Source organism: Carya illinoinensis, chromosome 7, assembly GCF_018687715.1.
Source record: "Carya illinoinensis cultivar Pawnee chromosome 7, C.illinoinensisPawnee_v1, whole genome shotgun sequence".
Lineage (NCBI taxonomy): Eukaryota > Viridiplantae > Streptophyta > Magnoliopsida > Fagales > Juglandaceae > Carya > Carya illinoinensis.
In genome coordinates this window covers 14,327,501-14,342,061 of record NC_056758.1, presented here as the reverse complement: position 1 = coordinate 14,342,061, position 14,561 = coordinate 14,327,501, and the positions used below count along the sequence as shown (strand labels likewise).

The window sequence follows — 14,561 nt, the reverse complement described above, 5'->3', positions numbered from 1 at the left end:
AAAATGTTTTTTTTTTAAGTTGTTTTTTAAAATTTATTTTAAGTATAGTTGCTATTTGATTTGTTTTATTTGTTTTGAATTTATTTGAACTTGTTTGCTTGTTTTTATTTATTTAGTTATGTTATTGTATGCTGGTTTCTTTTTGTTTCTTGTTATGTGGTTTTGGTTTTTGATTTTATATTGTTGGTTTTTATTTGTTTTTCTTAAAGGGGGTCAAAGGTTGTGTTGTGGCAGGAAGATGGTGAGACCAAGAAAATCTACTTAAGAGCCTCGGGACGATACACCGAGAGATGATTCCATAGTCCAAGCAATAAGGCAGATGATTGAGTTCATGCAACAGAATTTTAGGCCCCAACAATGAGGGCCTTGGCCACAGCAAGAAGGGGCTTGGCCACAACAAGGAGGTCTTTGACCACAACAAGGAGGTCCTTGGCCACAACAAGGAGGGCCTTGGCTACAACAAGGAGGACCTTGGCTACACCCAGGAGGGCCTAGTGGCATGGTGCAAGCTGGATGCACCTATGAGCGCTTTCTAGCGCATAGAACTCCTCCCTTCATAGGAGAAGAGGATCCACTTCGGGCTGGAAAGTGGGTCAGAGACTTAGAAAGAACTTTTGAGGTGTGTGGTTGCACTGAGGCGCAACAAGTACTCTATGCCAGCTTTCTGTTGCAAGGCACCGCTTCTGAGTGGTGGGATACGAAGAGAGTAATGCTAGAATTAGAATTGGGATCTTTTGCCGCTGTGACCTGGCAGCGATTTAAGAAAGAGTTTAATGATCGCTTCTTTCCCGCTTCCGTGAGGCGGCAAAAAGCAAGAGAGTTCTCAAACTTGGTCCAAGGGAGCATGACCGTGGAACAATACGCCCGAAGATTTATAGAGCTTGGGCGATTTGCTCCCCACCTCATTGCCTCGGAGGAGATGCAGTCTGAGCATTTCCAAGAGGGTCTGAGTCCCGATATATGCCGAATGGTGGTCTGCCATAGGATTTCCACTTTTCAGGATTTAGTGGACTTGGCCACTCTTGCTGAGCGAGATAATAATTTGAGTATGGGCTCCCCTCCAGGACATAAGAGGTGGAGTTTTTCTGATGAAGGAAGTAGTTCGGGTTCACCTCAGAAATTTGTTCAGCGGACCGGAACTCGACCGCAAGCAGCCTCGGGTGTTCGTATGGGAGGACGAGTGCCAGTTTGCGGAGTTTGTAGTAGAGTCCATGTGGGTGAGTGCCCTTCTGGTGGGGTTCGATGCTATAATTGTGGCCAGCATGGTCACTTTGCTTGTGAGTGTCCTAGGCCAGTTCAAGAAAGCCGTGAAGGTAGATGCGGTGGAAGAACAAATCCAAGGCAAACAGTGCAAGCCCAGGTTTATGCTATCACACCCGGAGATGTTGATGATGAGGCGCCAGCGACCCATGGTGTTGGAGTAATTACATGTATGGATCTAATTTAATTTAATGTTGGATTTGATTTTTGGTGTGCTTTGGTTTCTTCTTTGTTTTTGGATTTCATGGGTTTATATGTTTGGTTCAAGGAGAGTCCGTTTATATGAGTTTTATGCTTGCACTTTGTTTGATTCGGGTGCTTTATAGTCGTTTGTGTCTTCCACTTTCGCTCGGATGTGTAATTTGGTTACGGAACCTTTGCCAAAGTCATTGGTAGTGGCTCTATCAAATGGTGAAGTGGTATGGTGTTCCAAGGTTGCTTTGGGTTGCCCTTTAAATTTTGATGGAAGATTTTTGGATGCTGATTTGGTTGTGTTTAAGCTGTTGGGTTTTGATATCATCCTTGGGATGGATTGGCTATACCGATATTCTGCGAGTATTAATTGCAGAAGTCGGGTAATTAGCTTTCAGCTTCTAGATGGTGATTGTCTGGAATTTGCGGGGAGTAAGCTAAAAGAAAAGCCGGTAATTATATCGGCAATTCAAGCAAGAAGAGAGATTGCATGGGGAGCGAATGCCTTCTTAGTCCAGATGGTGTCTACGCCGTCTGAGAAGAAGTCTGTGGTAGACATCCCCGTTGTGGACGAATTTTCAAACGTATTTGTGGATGATTTGCCTGGGCTACCCCCTGTTCGTGAAATGGAGTTTGTTATAGACTTGGAACCTGGAGTGGCCCCTGTACATAAAGCTCATTACCGCATGGCACCAGCTGAATTAAAAGAGTTGAAGGCTCAGTTGCAAGAGCTAGTAGATAAGGGGTTCATTTAGCCAAGTACTTCGCCGTGGGGTGCACCAGTGCTGTTTGTTAAAAAGAAAGATGGAACCCTCCGTATGTGCATAGATTATCGGAAATTAAATAAGGTGACCATTAAGAATAAATATCCTCTCCCACGGATCGATGATTTATTTGATCAGCTTCAAGGAGCAACTATGTTCTCGAAGATTGATTTGAGGTCAGGATACTACTAGTTGAGGATAAGGGACAAGGATGTGCCCAAAACTGCTTTTAGGTCGAGATATGGGCATTATGAATTTAAGGTGATGTCATTTGGGTTAGCCAATGCCCCTGCTACTTTCATGGATTTAATGAATCGGGTATTTAGACCTTACTTGGATTCCTTTATGGTAGTGTTCATTGATGATATTTTAATTTATTCCTGAGATGTTGAAGAGCATGTTTATCATCTTCGTCTAGTTCTTGGAAAATTAAGAGAACACCAGTTGTATGCCAAGCTCAGCAAATGTGAATTATGGTTGGAGGAAATCAGATTTCTTGGGCACGTCATTTCCCGAGACGGAGTGGCTGTTGATCCTAGTAAGGTGGAAGCAATTTTGTCATGGCAGCGTCCGACGACTGTGCGTGAGATTCGGAGTTTCTTGGGACTTGCAGGGTATTACCGAAGATTTGTGGAGGGATTTTCTCGCCTATCCGGACCTCTCACAGCTTTGACGAGAAAGAATGCAGAATTTATTTGGCCAGACAAGTGTGAGAGGAGCTTCCAAGAATTGAAGAACAAGTTACTGCGCCAGTGTTGGCAATTCCAGAACCATATAAGCCATTCGTAGTCTTCAGCGATGCGTCTAATTTCAGATTGGGTTGTGTCCTTATGTCCTTATGCAGGAGGGACGAGTTGTTGCCTATGCATCCCGTCAACTAAAGGATCATGAGAAGAATTATCCGACGCACGATTTAGAATTGGCTGCGATTGTTTTTGCTCTTAAGATTTGGCGGCACTTTTTGTATGGAGAAGCTTGCGAAGTATACACCGATCACAAGAGCTTGAAGCACTTGTTTTCCCAGAAGAATCTGAACATGAGACAGAGGCGATGACTAGAGCTAATCAATGACTACCAGTGCGAGATCAAGTATCATCCGGGGAAGGCAAATATAGTTGCTGATGCTTTGAGCTGAAAATGGCACTTGGAAGATGAGGCCAAGTCGTCAGGATTGGATTCTTTGCTTTGTGGGATGAGAAGACTCCTTATTGAAAGTTCACAGCAAGAGGAGATATTATCTACAATTCTTAATATTTGAGTGGCTGATTTTGAGGAATTGAAGACTCTCCAAAGGAAGGATCCGAAGCTATTGGATATCAGAAAAAGAGTCAGAAAATCTTGAGGACCGTTGCATTACAGTATGGATAAAGATGGAATCCTTCAGTTTCGAGATCATAGGGTGGTCCCTAAAGATTCAGAATTCAAGGAGCGGATCATGGCAGAAGCTCATGCAGCCCCTTATTTAGTTCATCCTGGCAATACGAAGATGTACCGGGACTTGAAAAAAAATTATTGGTGGGATGGAATGAAGAAGGATATTGCCTTGTATATCGAAAGGTGCCACACATGCCGTCAAGTTAAGGCCAAGCATCAAAGACCCGCAGGTATACTCCAACCCCTCCCTATTCCTGAGTGGAAGTGGGATGACATCACGATGGATATTATAGTGGGCTTGCCGAGGACTCCTAGTGGGAAGAATTCTGTTTGGGTGATTGTCAACCGGTTAACGAAGAGTGCTCATTTCTTGCCTGTTAATAACACCGATTCCTTGGGTAAGTTGACCCGCTTGTACGTAAGGAGATAGTGCGATTGCACGGTATACCGAAGAGTATTGTGTCGGATCGGGACCCAAGGTTCACGTCTCAGTTTTGGATAAGTTTGCAGGCAGCATTGGGTACTAAGTTGAAGTTCAGTACTGCATATCACCCGCAGACGGACAGCCAATCAGAGCGCACCATTCAGACCCTTGAAGATATGTTGCGAGCATGTGTCATGGAATTTCAAGGGAGTTGGGAAAATCACTTGCCGCTCATAGAATTTGCGTATAATAACAGCTTTCATGCTACCATCCAGGTGGCTTCTTATGAAGCTCTTTATGGGAGGAAGTGCAGATCGCCTTTGTGTTGGGATGAAGTTGGGGAGAGTAAGATAATTGGGCCCGAAATAATTCAAAAGATGCAAAGCCAAGTTTGGATCATTAGGGATAAAATGGCGGCAGTCCAGAGTCATCAGAAAAGCTACGCTGATACCAGGAGGAGAGAGTTATCTTTTGAAGAAAGTGATTGGGTTTATCTCAAACTCTCTCCCATGAAAGGAGTTAATCGTTTTGGTAAAAAGAGGAAACTGGATCCAAGGTATGTCGGCCCTTTTCAGATTTTGGAGAAGGTAGGGTCCATCGCTTATAGAATTATTTTGCCAGAATATTTTGGGAATATTCATGATGTCTCCCATGTGTCATCCTTGAAGAAGAGTTTTGGACAACAAGAGCCGCGCTTTGTCGACTCAGAGAGTATTCAGTTGCAATTGGACCTTACTTATGAGGTTGTTCCGTCACAGATCATGGATTGGAAAGAGCAACAGTTGAGATCCAAGATGATACCTCTGGTAAAGGTGGCATGGGGGATCCGTTAGCTCAAGATTTCTCTTGGGAGAGAGTAGCTGACATGAGGGACCAGTACCCCTACTTGTTTGAGTAAATGACGGTACGTTCTTTAAACTTGATCTCAGTGGAATTATGTGGCTTGTTTCAAGTTGGTGTTTGATCTTGCAAATTTCGAAGACGAAATTTGTTTTAAGGAGGGAGGATGTGATGACCCGTTTTTACGTATATTTTCACTGAATGAGTGTTTTTAATTTAATTAATATATTGGCTCTTTTATTTTAAATTATTGTATTTTAAATTGATTTTTATTTTATTTGATGTGGTGTTTAATTTATTTTAGTCGTTTTATGTTTTTAAAATCGTTTTCGGCGGATCAGTTTTTGGACTCCGGAAGTAAGGATTGGACCTCATTTTCTTTCTCCCTCGTTTCTTTTCTTTTTCTTTTTCTTTTTCTCTTTCCTTTTCTTTTTCTTTTCCTTCTTTTTCTTTTTTCTTCTTTCTTTCTTTTCCCTCCTTCCTCCCTGTGCGCTGCACCCCTTCTTCCCTCTCCCCTTCGCCGTTCAGCCCAACCACCCAGACCTGCCGTCGCCAGCCGGTGTGGTCGACACCACCCCCACCAAAAGATTCCCCTCTAGCAGGTGATCACTCCCACCAAAAATCTCCTCCATCCGGCCGGCAAATCACCACCTAGAGCCCTTTCTTTCTGCACGGATTTTTGCCGATTCCGATGCCGTCACTCCACCTCCGGCCACCATCTCTTCACAACTTTTTCCTCTACCTCTTGTCATTCTAACCCACCCAATTTTGGCCTCGATCTGTTGCCGGAGCAGCTTCCACGAGCCCAACTCCGTTCAGCCCCTTTTTGGACTTCCACCGCCGTTTCCACCACCACTCACGGCCAAAGCTCACTTCCTTTAGCTTCATAAACATCTCAAGGCTATTCCCTATCAATTTCATTTCTTGGTTTGTCCCCGTTCGAAAGTGGGTAATTTATTACCCATAGCCACAGTGTATTACAGTGTAAAATATACTGTTACGTTGCTTTTTCTCCACCGTTTGCAACGCCGCGAGCTTTCAAAAAATACCGTATAGTGCTGTAAGTATTTTCCAAACTCTACTTTTAGATTTAAATATATTATGCTCTTACAATAATTATTTGACTGCTGGTTGGTTGATTTCGGACTGAGTCCGAGGAGTTCGAGGGAGTTGCTTGATTTGGTTGTTTTGTGATTGGTTGGTTATTTGTGCCTTGAGGCGTGTATTACATGAAGCATACATGTGCATTTTATTTAAATTGAAAAAAATCATGTTTTGTTGGCGTAAATGGATTTTCGGGTGTGTGCGTATCACGACCCCAAGCCGGGATGGGGTATTATCTCAGTGGAGCTCCTTTAGTCATTCGGGAGTTGATAATACATAGTGACATCTCCTGGGTTGTCGCTGGGCGACGACCGGATCGCACGATACGATAACGCTGTCGGGTCGACTCCGTGGTCCCTAGAGTGGTGATGCAGGGGGATCCGAAATAGATGATGCTGAGCTGTCAGATTGCACCTTGATGGCGTTGAGATACCATGAGTTGGCAGATTAGCGCAAAGGCGGGAATTGATTGTGATATGTTCCTCACTGGGGCCGTTTTGAGTGCGTTTCAGTCTTTTGGCCATAACTTTGGCTACGGGTGTCAAAATCACACATAAGACCCCAATTCGGAAAGCTCTTTTCGGTGCGCACGTTGTTCACATGAGCATGGCTACATGTGCCTTTTTTTCGACCTCAAATTTTGCTGTTTTTTCCTTCGAATCACTAGTTTTAGTTATTTTTTACTATTTATGGTAATATTTCACTTGTCAGTTAGGAAGTCATTTTAAACCCGATTTGGACCGGATTTTTTGTAGATTGCTTATTTTATTTCGAATTTCAATTTAGAGTAATTTATGAGATTTTGCTATTTTTGGCAAAATTCGGATAAACACGATTTTTGGCTATAACAGTCCGGCTTGTGGACTGATTTTGATGATTGCTTGATTTTATAATATTCCGTTAAACCCTAGAGACTTTTCTCTCTAGTTTTGGGCGATTTTTCTCCTATGAATCATCTGTTGGAACTAGCCTACAGGATAATCGCTATTCTGTCTGGCGTCAAGTGACGAGGACTAGAGGATGGCCTGGCTAGGGACGCGCGCGCTGGGTGCAAGTATTGGGCATCGCTCGTTTAGGTGTCACACGCGTAGACGTTACCTGCGGTGTGGCACAGGGCCAGGGTGTGCGGATGATCCTTAGGGGAGATCATGGTGCATGCATAATTGGATCGGTTTTATGGTTTTGGTTACGGGCCATTTTCTGGGAAAATGGCGAGGTTTGGTTTGAGGCTATGTGATCCATTTTCTGCGAAAATGATGGTTTCTATTTTGGGCCATTATCTGGGATAATGGCGAGGAATGATTTTAATGGTAATGTTTTTGGGCCAAAAATGGGATTTTGGCGTGCGTGGAAAAATGTGTTTTATGGGTTAAGTGTATTGCATTCTTTCATGCATATTGTTTAAGTTTTAATGTGCTTTTATTTAGTGGTGTTTGGATCTTACTTACCTGCGGCACCATTTTTGGTACCGTAGATTTTGATGCAGAGTTCGAGGAGGAGAAGGAGGAGGTTGAGCCCGAGGATGCGGCTCCACCGGAGTTTTGAGTTGAAGTTTGAGCTTGTTGTTGGTTTGAATAATATTTGTAGTTTGTAATATTTTATTATGTATGTTTTGAGCAGCTTTGTATTAAACTAAGAAAAATTATGGTACTTAGTTATGAGACTTTTGTAATCCGCTGCGTGTTTCTTTTTGCACATTTGTTGCTTTTACACACACTTGACACTCGTCGATAGGGTGGTGACCCATGTTGTCATCATCCCGATGCCTCATTCTCCACGTATCAGTACGTGGGATTTGGGGGCGTCACAGAGACGATCTAGGAATTTATTCCTAATTATTACGCGACATCCTCCTGTACTTGGGATAGCCTTTGTGCTACTCTTTTTTTATTATGTCATAAATCAATCAGAAATAATATTCTAAATTATTAGACAGATCCTTGAAACCTTAGTTGTCTCCATGTCGATTTGTTTTATCATATTAATTTTATTCTTTTACTTTAAAAATCTTACTCTCAGTAATTTTCTCTTCTATTTGATTGCACGTTCTTTTTTAGTAATTTCTTTTCATTATTTGAGTTTATTTTCCTTATCATATAAGTCAATCCCCGTGGATTTGATCCTGTTAGGTACTACAATACCTATATACTTGCAAGTAAAATTGCTCTAAATTTTTGGTTCACTAATTGAGTCAAAATTTAGATGCAACAAGTGTTATAAGCATTTATAAGCATATTATCAGCATGTCAAAAGTTAGAATACACAATCCTTTAGAGCTATAAGGGTTCATATGCTAAAGAAAAGTTGTACATCATGTTATATATAAGGGTATGATGTTTTGGCATTGTCCATCGCTTGAATGTTGATATGATCTCATGTGACTTGAATCTAAGTAACTATCATGTTAATAAGATCAGTTATATAGAGTTCACAGAAATTATAGGCCTAAAATTACATATAGTGAAAATTAGCAATATGTATGCCACGGGTTGGTTGAATTTCTCATAGTGGAGGTTTGATTCTTGTAATAACCCAGACTTAGCCAAGTCTTCGTTTACTTTTCATCACTACTTTATGTTTGATTGTTGGGCCATGTAAGAGATGTAGGGTACTTAAAAACCTTGAACCCAATTTGGTTCTAATGCTTTAGGTATCTAAGCCCACAATGGAGGCCCAACAAGGCCCATGGAATTCGGCCACCACTTTGGAGTAGGGTTTGGAACCCTATTGAACCTTAGACAACTCACCACATAATGCCACATGTCACACACTTGTGTTATACACTAGATATAATGAACCTAGACTTGATAATGGGTAAAGGGGTGAGAGACTTTATGGTTTCAATAACCAAAAAGCTCCACACACCTCCCACAAGGTTTTTGGCAATTCTCAAGGTATTGTGCAATGATTGAGAAAGGAAAGTGTAACGCCCCAGCCCCAGATGGGTCGGAGAGTTATTACTTCTAACTTAAAATCGTATCTTGCAGTGCAGATATAGACTTTATTTTCTTAACTACACATACAACTCACTATTTCAAACCAACTACTCCAATATAATTAATCTAAAAACACCACAAAGTCTTAATACAATTGCTAACCTCTAACATACCACGTCTTTAGAACATGACAAATTTACTTAATAAACATTCTTCAATAACCATGGCACCTTTTGGTGCTTAATTCACTATACTTAAATAATTTCGCTCTTGCTCCCTAATCTTGATCCTCAACTAAAACATTCAAATCATCTGAAAAATATTGTAGAAATAAGGAGTGAGTTATCAACAACTCAATAAGTAAAAAATATATACTAGTATATATACATAAGCCTTTTCAGAAAGATCAGTTTGTAAAAACAAAACATTTCATTTTCAATATGCAGATCTCAAAACACATTATCAAAAAAATCAAAGTGACATTTCACATTGTTCATATTCAAAGACCAACTGTTCATATTCAAAGATACTTTGGCATAATATAACTGAATATCTTCATCTTATCATATCATAATGTATCGTATTATATCATGTACCATGTTTAACCCCCGTGATAGGGTTGTGCTATCCCTGGTGACCAAATTAGGCAGTATCATACTATAAAAATTTTCCTTATTCATTCTCAGAGCTCTGAGTGTGCACACAGAAAAGAATACACTGAAAAACTACTTTGTTTCCAAAGTGGGGTACACTCATATCAGAGACCTTAGTATCAACCATATAACATATCAGAATCATCATATCAAATCAAAATCAAAATCAAAACATAATCAGAAAGTCATGCCAAAGGTTTTTCATATGCATATCAAATCAAATAGAGTGCTGAACATATTTATATAATTTCACATATTTAAAACAGATTTAGAATATTTTCATATAACATGTGCAAAATTCTCAGATGTCATGTTCGCTCTTTTTCACATTTCAGAAACATGTCAAAATGTTGCTTATGTCTACACTAGTCATGTCAAGAAACATTTTTTTCTTTCATACAAATTTCATGAGCAATGCAGAAACACATAACTGGGGTTGTTTTTCACATTTTCTTTTCAAAATACATCATGCACATTTTCATAAACTAACTTCAGTTCTTTTTTTTTTATACAAAGTCTAGCATACGAATCCCATTTACCTAGAATTTTAAGCATCTTTGAATTTTCTCACAACAGTGCTAACCGAATATCAATAGTCACTTATAAATAGGCATGTGACTTGCATCAATTTCCAATCATGTGTGACTTTCTAATTAAGCACATACTTTTCAAATAAAAACCCGAAATGTTGAAACATATCATGTTTCCTAAACTTAAAATTCTCTTTTCAGTCCATCCAACTACAAAATATTATAGTGGTGCTCTGCAGCTTTTAAATCAGTCCAACTTAAAATTCTGTCAAAAAATCGGCCCACTTAAGATATATATATACTTTAAAAATAATATAATATCAAGCCCAACTTAAAATACATGCCTGACTTAATCTCTTTTAATTTGCATTTGAGACCACTAACCATTTGACTTAAAAAGAAAACCAAAAAAATATTGAGGTTGAGAGATAGAAATACTCATCGAGATGGATAATATGTGGAACCGAGAGTTAGAGAGGGTCTCACATACAGTGCTGCATGCGTGTACTGGTTGTCCACGGTGCATGTTGGTGGTTCTCCAATGTGGTTGCGGGTGTCACAGGCAGCTAACAGCCAAGTGGGGTGGTTAAAAACCTTGGGATATAAAAGGAATGAGAGAGAGAGAGAGAGAGAGAGAGAGAGAGAGAGAGAGAGAGAGAGAGAGGATGGAGGCTTGCGGTGTAACAGCGATCAACTAGGGGCCATGTCTTACAGTGCAACAACCCTTTTGATGAGACAACCCAGAGATGTGCTAGTGCAGCTTAGTGACGTTAGGCAAAAGTGGAATGGTGCTCCAATTGCTCTCGGTTTGGGCAACGTTCCTCTAGTATTTTTTTTTTCATTTTATTTATTATTATTATTTTTTATGGTGAGCATGGCTCTTGATTTGGCCCTAGTGTGCTATGGTGGTGCTTGTCTTGAGGATTTGTCATGGAGAAGGAACTGTGGCAGTTGTCGATGTGATGTGGAGGTTGGTTGGTTGACTGTGGGTGGAGGCTAGCATTTTGGCATTGATTGGTGCTAGGGCAGCTTTCATTGTGCATGAGTGGCAAGGTAGTGCTGCACAATCTATGTTTTTGTGGGTTTCAAATAGGGGAGTTTGGATGTGTGCATGTTCGTGCCGCTTAGTGGTTGCCATGGTCTTGGGTGCATAAAGGCTGGGTTGTGTGCATGGACCTGTTTCATTTGAGAGCATAGAAGGGCTATGGCGAACGACGGTTGAAAGTGGAGGAAGGGGCTGTAGTGCAACTCAACTCTGGCTTCAAATGGTGGTTCTCATGTGGCTTCTTGGCAGTTTGGTCTCTTAAGGTGGTGTTTAGGGAGGGGTTGGTGTTGATTGGCATGGAGGAGCATGAGGTGGATTAGTGTAGATGGTGGCATTGTGATTGGCGATGGAGAACAGGGAAATTGAGTGAAACTCCAGTAGACAGCAGACTTAGAGATCGTAAGCGAGAATACGCGAGAGAGACAAATTTGTGAGTGATTTGTTGGGGGTTAGAAAATGACTCACTCAAAAATGAGTAGCACAAAAGCTATCCCAAATGCAGGAGGATGTCGCATAATAATTAGGAATAAATTCCTAGATCATCTCCTCAGGGAAAGTTACTTAAAATCAAATTCATTTAAAATGGTGAAAATATTCACAAAGAGAAAATAAAAATGATGGTATGTGCAATGAATGGAAGAGTGCAACAAGAATGACAAAGGGCACTAGTCATGAACTAGATTTATATTTTTAGATTTTTGAGTGTCAAAATGAAATGTAAAAGACTAACAAATTGAAATTAACAATCAAAGAATCAACTAAACTGAACAATGTTAATTAATCTGAAAATTAAACAATAAAACTGAAATTATTTAAGTTCTAATTAAATTTTAATCAATCTAATATGTAATGGTACTAAGAGATTAATAAAACTAAATTAATAATTAAACTAGATTAGAAAGTAATTGACAAAATACGAACTGAAAATTGAAAAATCTCAAAATCAAGATTCTAGAGTTTATCCTTGTATTCAAATAAAAAATTCTCAAAATTCATCCATAACAATTGTAATCACTGTTAAATGAAAGCTTAAAGAAGTGAGAAAAATAAATAAGACGAAGTAAATAAATAGCAAATAAATTGCCCAAACTTTTAGGCCAAAAATCTCAAAAATATTCTATAAAATTTAAACTAAAATTAAATAAAAGTAAGGAATAAAAAGAGTAAACCAAATGAATGGAGATGAAGATGAAAAGCAGTGGAGGAGGCTGGCCAGCGGCAATGGACCCTTCAAGGTTCTTCAACGGCGCTGAGTGCATCTCCCAAAAAGTATTTTTTTTTTTTTGTGCAGTGATGACTTGCAAAATTTCGTATTGCAGATTTTACAAGATCGCTCGAGCTGAGACTTTTGGCTGATCGAGCGAATTCAGGCAGATTCAAACGCTCGACTGCCGCTCGACAATGAGCTCAAGCGGGTTGCTTGAAAACAAAGATCTCTCGAGCGGAGACATTGGCCGCTCGAGCGAAATCAGGCAGAGTCGAACGCTCAATGTGCGCTCGATAGGACGCTCGAGCGAAATTAGGCAGAGTCGAATGCTCAATGTGCGCTTGATAGGACGCTCAAGAAAAATCAGACAGAGTCGAACGCTTGATGTGCGCTCGACACCCCGCTCGAGCGAACATCGTATTTTGATAGATCTAGGGTCTTCCACCGTCACACCATATAAAAGTGATTTTTCACTCTATGGCCATACCTTTTGACTGGAGAACATTTTTTGGGACAGAAAACACAGCTAGAAGGATTCAAATCATCTGTTTTGGAATCATACACGAGCACAGACGGGAGAAAAGCATTGAAACATTTCTTTGAGTTTTTGAAAACGAGTTGCGGCTGCAAGGAGTATTTTTCAGCGTTTATTTTCTTCCAATATTCTCAGAACAATTATGGTAAATTCGTTTATGTTGAATTCCATTTCTAGCATGAGTTAAATTTTATTTATTCTAGAAAAACGATGTAACCTAGTTCCGAACTATGCTTGATTGTCTATGTTAATTTAAGGCAATTCTCTCTTTGTTTATCTGATTTATTCTGAGTTTATTGCTTCTAATTAACTGGCCATTGATTGGATGATATTTAATCTTGTGATTTGCTATCGAAAGAGGGAATTATAGGGTAGATCTTGAATATTTCAGCATAGGAAAGTATAGAGATCGAAAGAATTGTATGAACCTATGTAGTAATTAAATTATTGGTCTTATTGCTTTCTTACTTTATTAATTTGCATATTCTTATGTGAATTGATGAACAAGAATAATTTCCAATTGACTATCGAAAGAGGCTGTTGGATGAATTAGAGATTTGCTAATGAACAAAAAGAATTAAATTAAATTATCTGGATGAGAAAAGCGTAGTGAAGAATTAGGTGAAATCAATTTCCTAGAAGTTTTCTTTCCTATTAATTTGATCTTCGAACGTCAGTTTTGTTGCCTTTGCGTATTTCTCTTTGAGTTGATCTTAGTTTAATTTGCAACTACAAAAATCTTAGTGATTCATCTAGATAAAATCGAGATTAGTATAATTTTGGTATTTGGCAAAAGTAGGGTACCAATCCCTGAGGACGATACTCTTCTTATCACTTTATTATAAATCTACGATACTGTGTACTTGCAGTTTTGCACCGATCAAGTTTTTGGCGCCGTTGTCGGGGATTGGTTTATTCTTATTCTTTTTGTCAATATTGATACAAAGTAATCTTGGTTTTAATTTAGAAATTTATTTTATTTTTGTTCTCCAGGTGTGTTTTTGACATTGGGTGCGCCGTGCTAGATCTCGTGATATTATTCATTTTGATCCAGAAATTGAAAGAACTCTTAAATCACAGAGAAGAAATAAGATATTAGTCATGGCTGAAGAAGAACGTGAGGCACTACCACGCACCTTGAAGGACTATGTACGACCAGTTGTGAATGGAAATTACTCGAGCATAATGCGCCAAACAATTAATGCCAACAACTTTGAACTCAAACCAGCTTTAATTAGCATGGTGCAGTAGGCTCAATTCAGTGGATCGCCACTGGATGATCTCAATATTCATTTGGCAATGTTCTTGGAGATTTGCGACACTGTGAAGATCAATGGTGTTACTGAAGACACCATTAGACTGAGATTGTTTCCTTTTTCTTTGAGGGACAAGGCTAGAGGTTGGCTACAATCTCTACAACCGGGAAGCATCATTAGTTGGCAGGACATGGCTGAGAGGTTTCTTGCTAAATTCTTTCCTCCTGCAAAAACAGCCTAACTCAGGAATGAGATTGGCCAGTTCAAGCAAAATGATTTTGAGTCACTCTATGAAGCGTGGGAGAGGTATAAAGACTTGGTTCGACGTTGCCCACAACATGGATTGCCAGATTGGTTACAAGTTCAGATGTTCTACAATGGGTTAAATGGGCAAACTTGAACTATAGTTGATGCTGCTTCTGGTGGAACTTTGATGTCGAA

The 14,561-nt window shown here is 39.7% G+C and overlaps 1 non-coding gene across 1 annotated transcript; it reads right to left on the bottom strand.

Moving 5' to 3' along the window:
• Nucleotides 1-14,358: 14,358 nt before the first annotated feature.
• LOC122317695 lies at nucleotides 14,359-14,465 on the bottom strand. Its single transcript, XR_006244612.1, has one exon. It is a non-coding gene; the product is annotated as a small nucleolar RNA R71 (small nucleolar RNA).
• Between the last annotated feature and the right edge of the window lie 96 nt (nucleotides 14,466-14,561).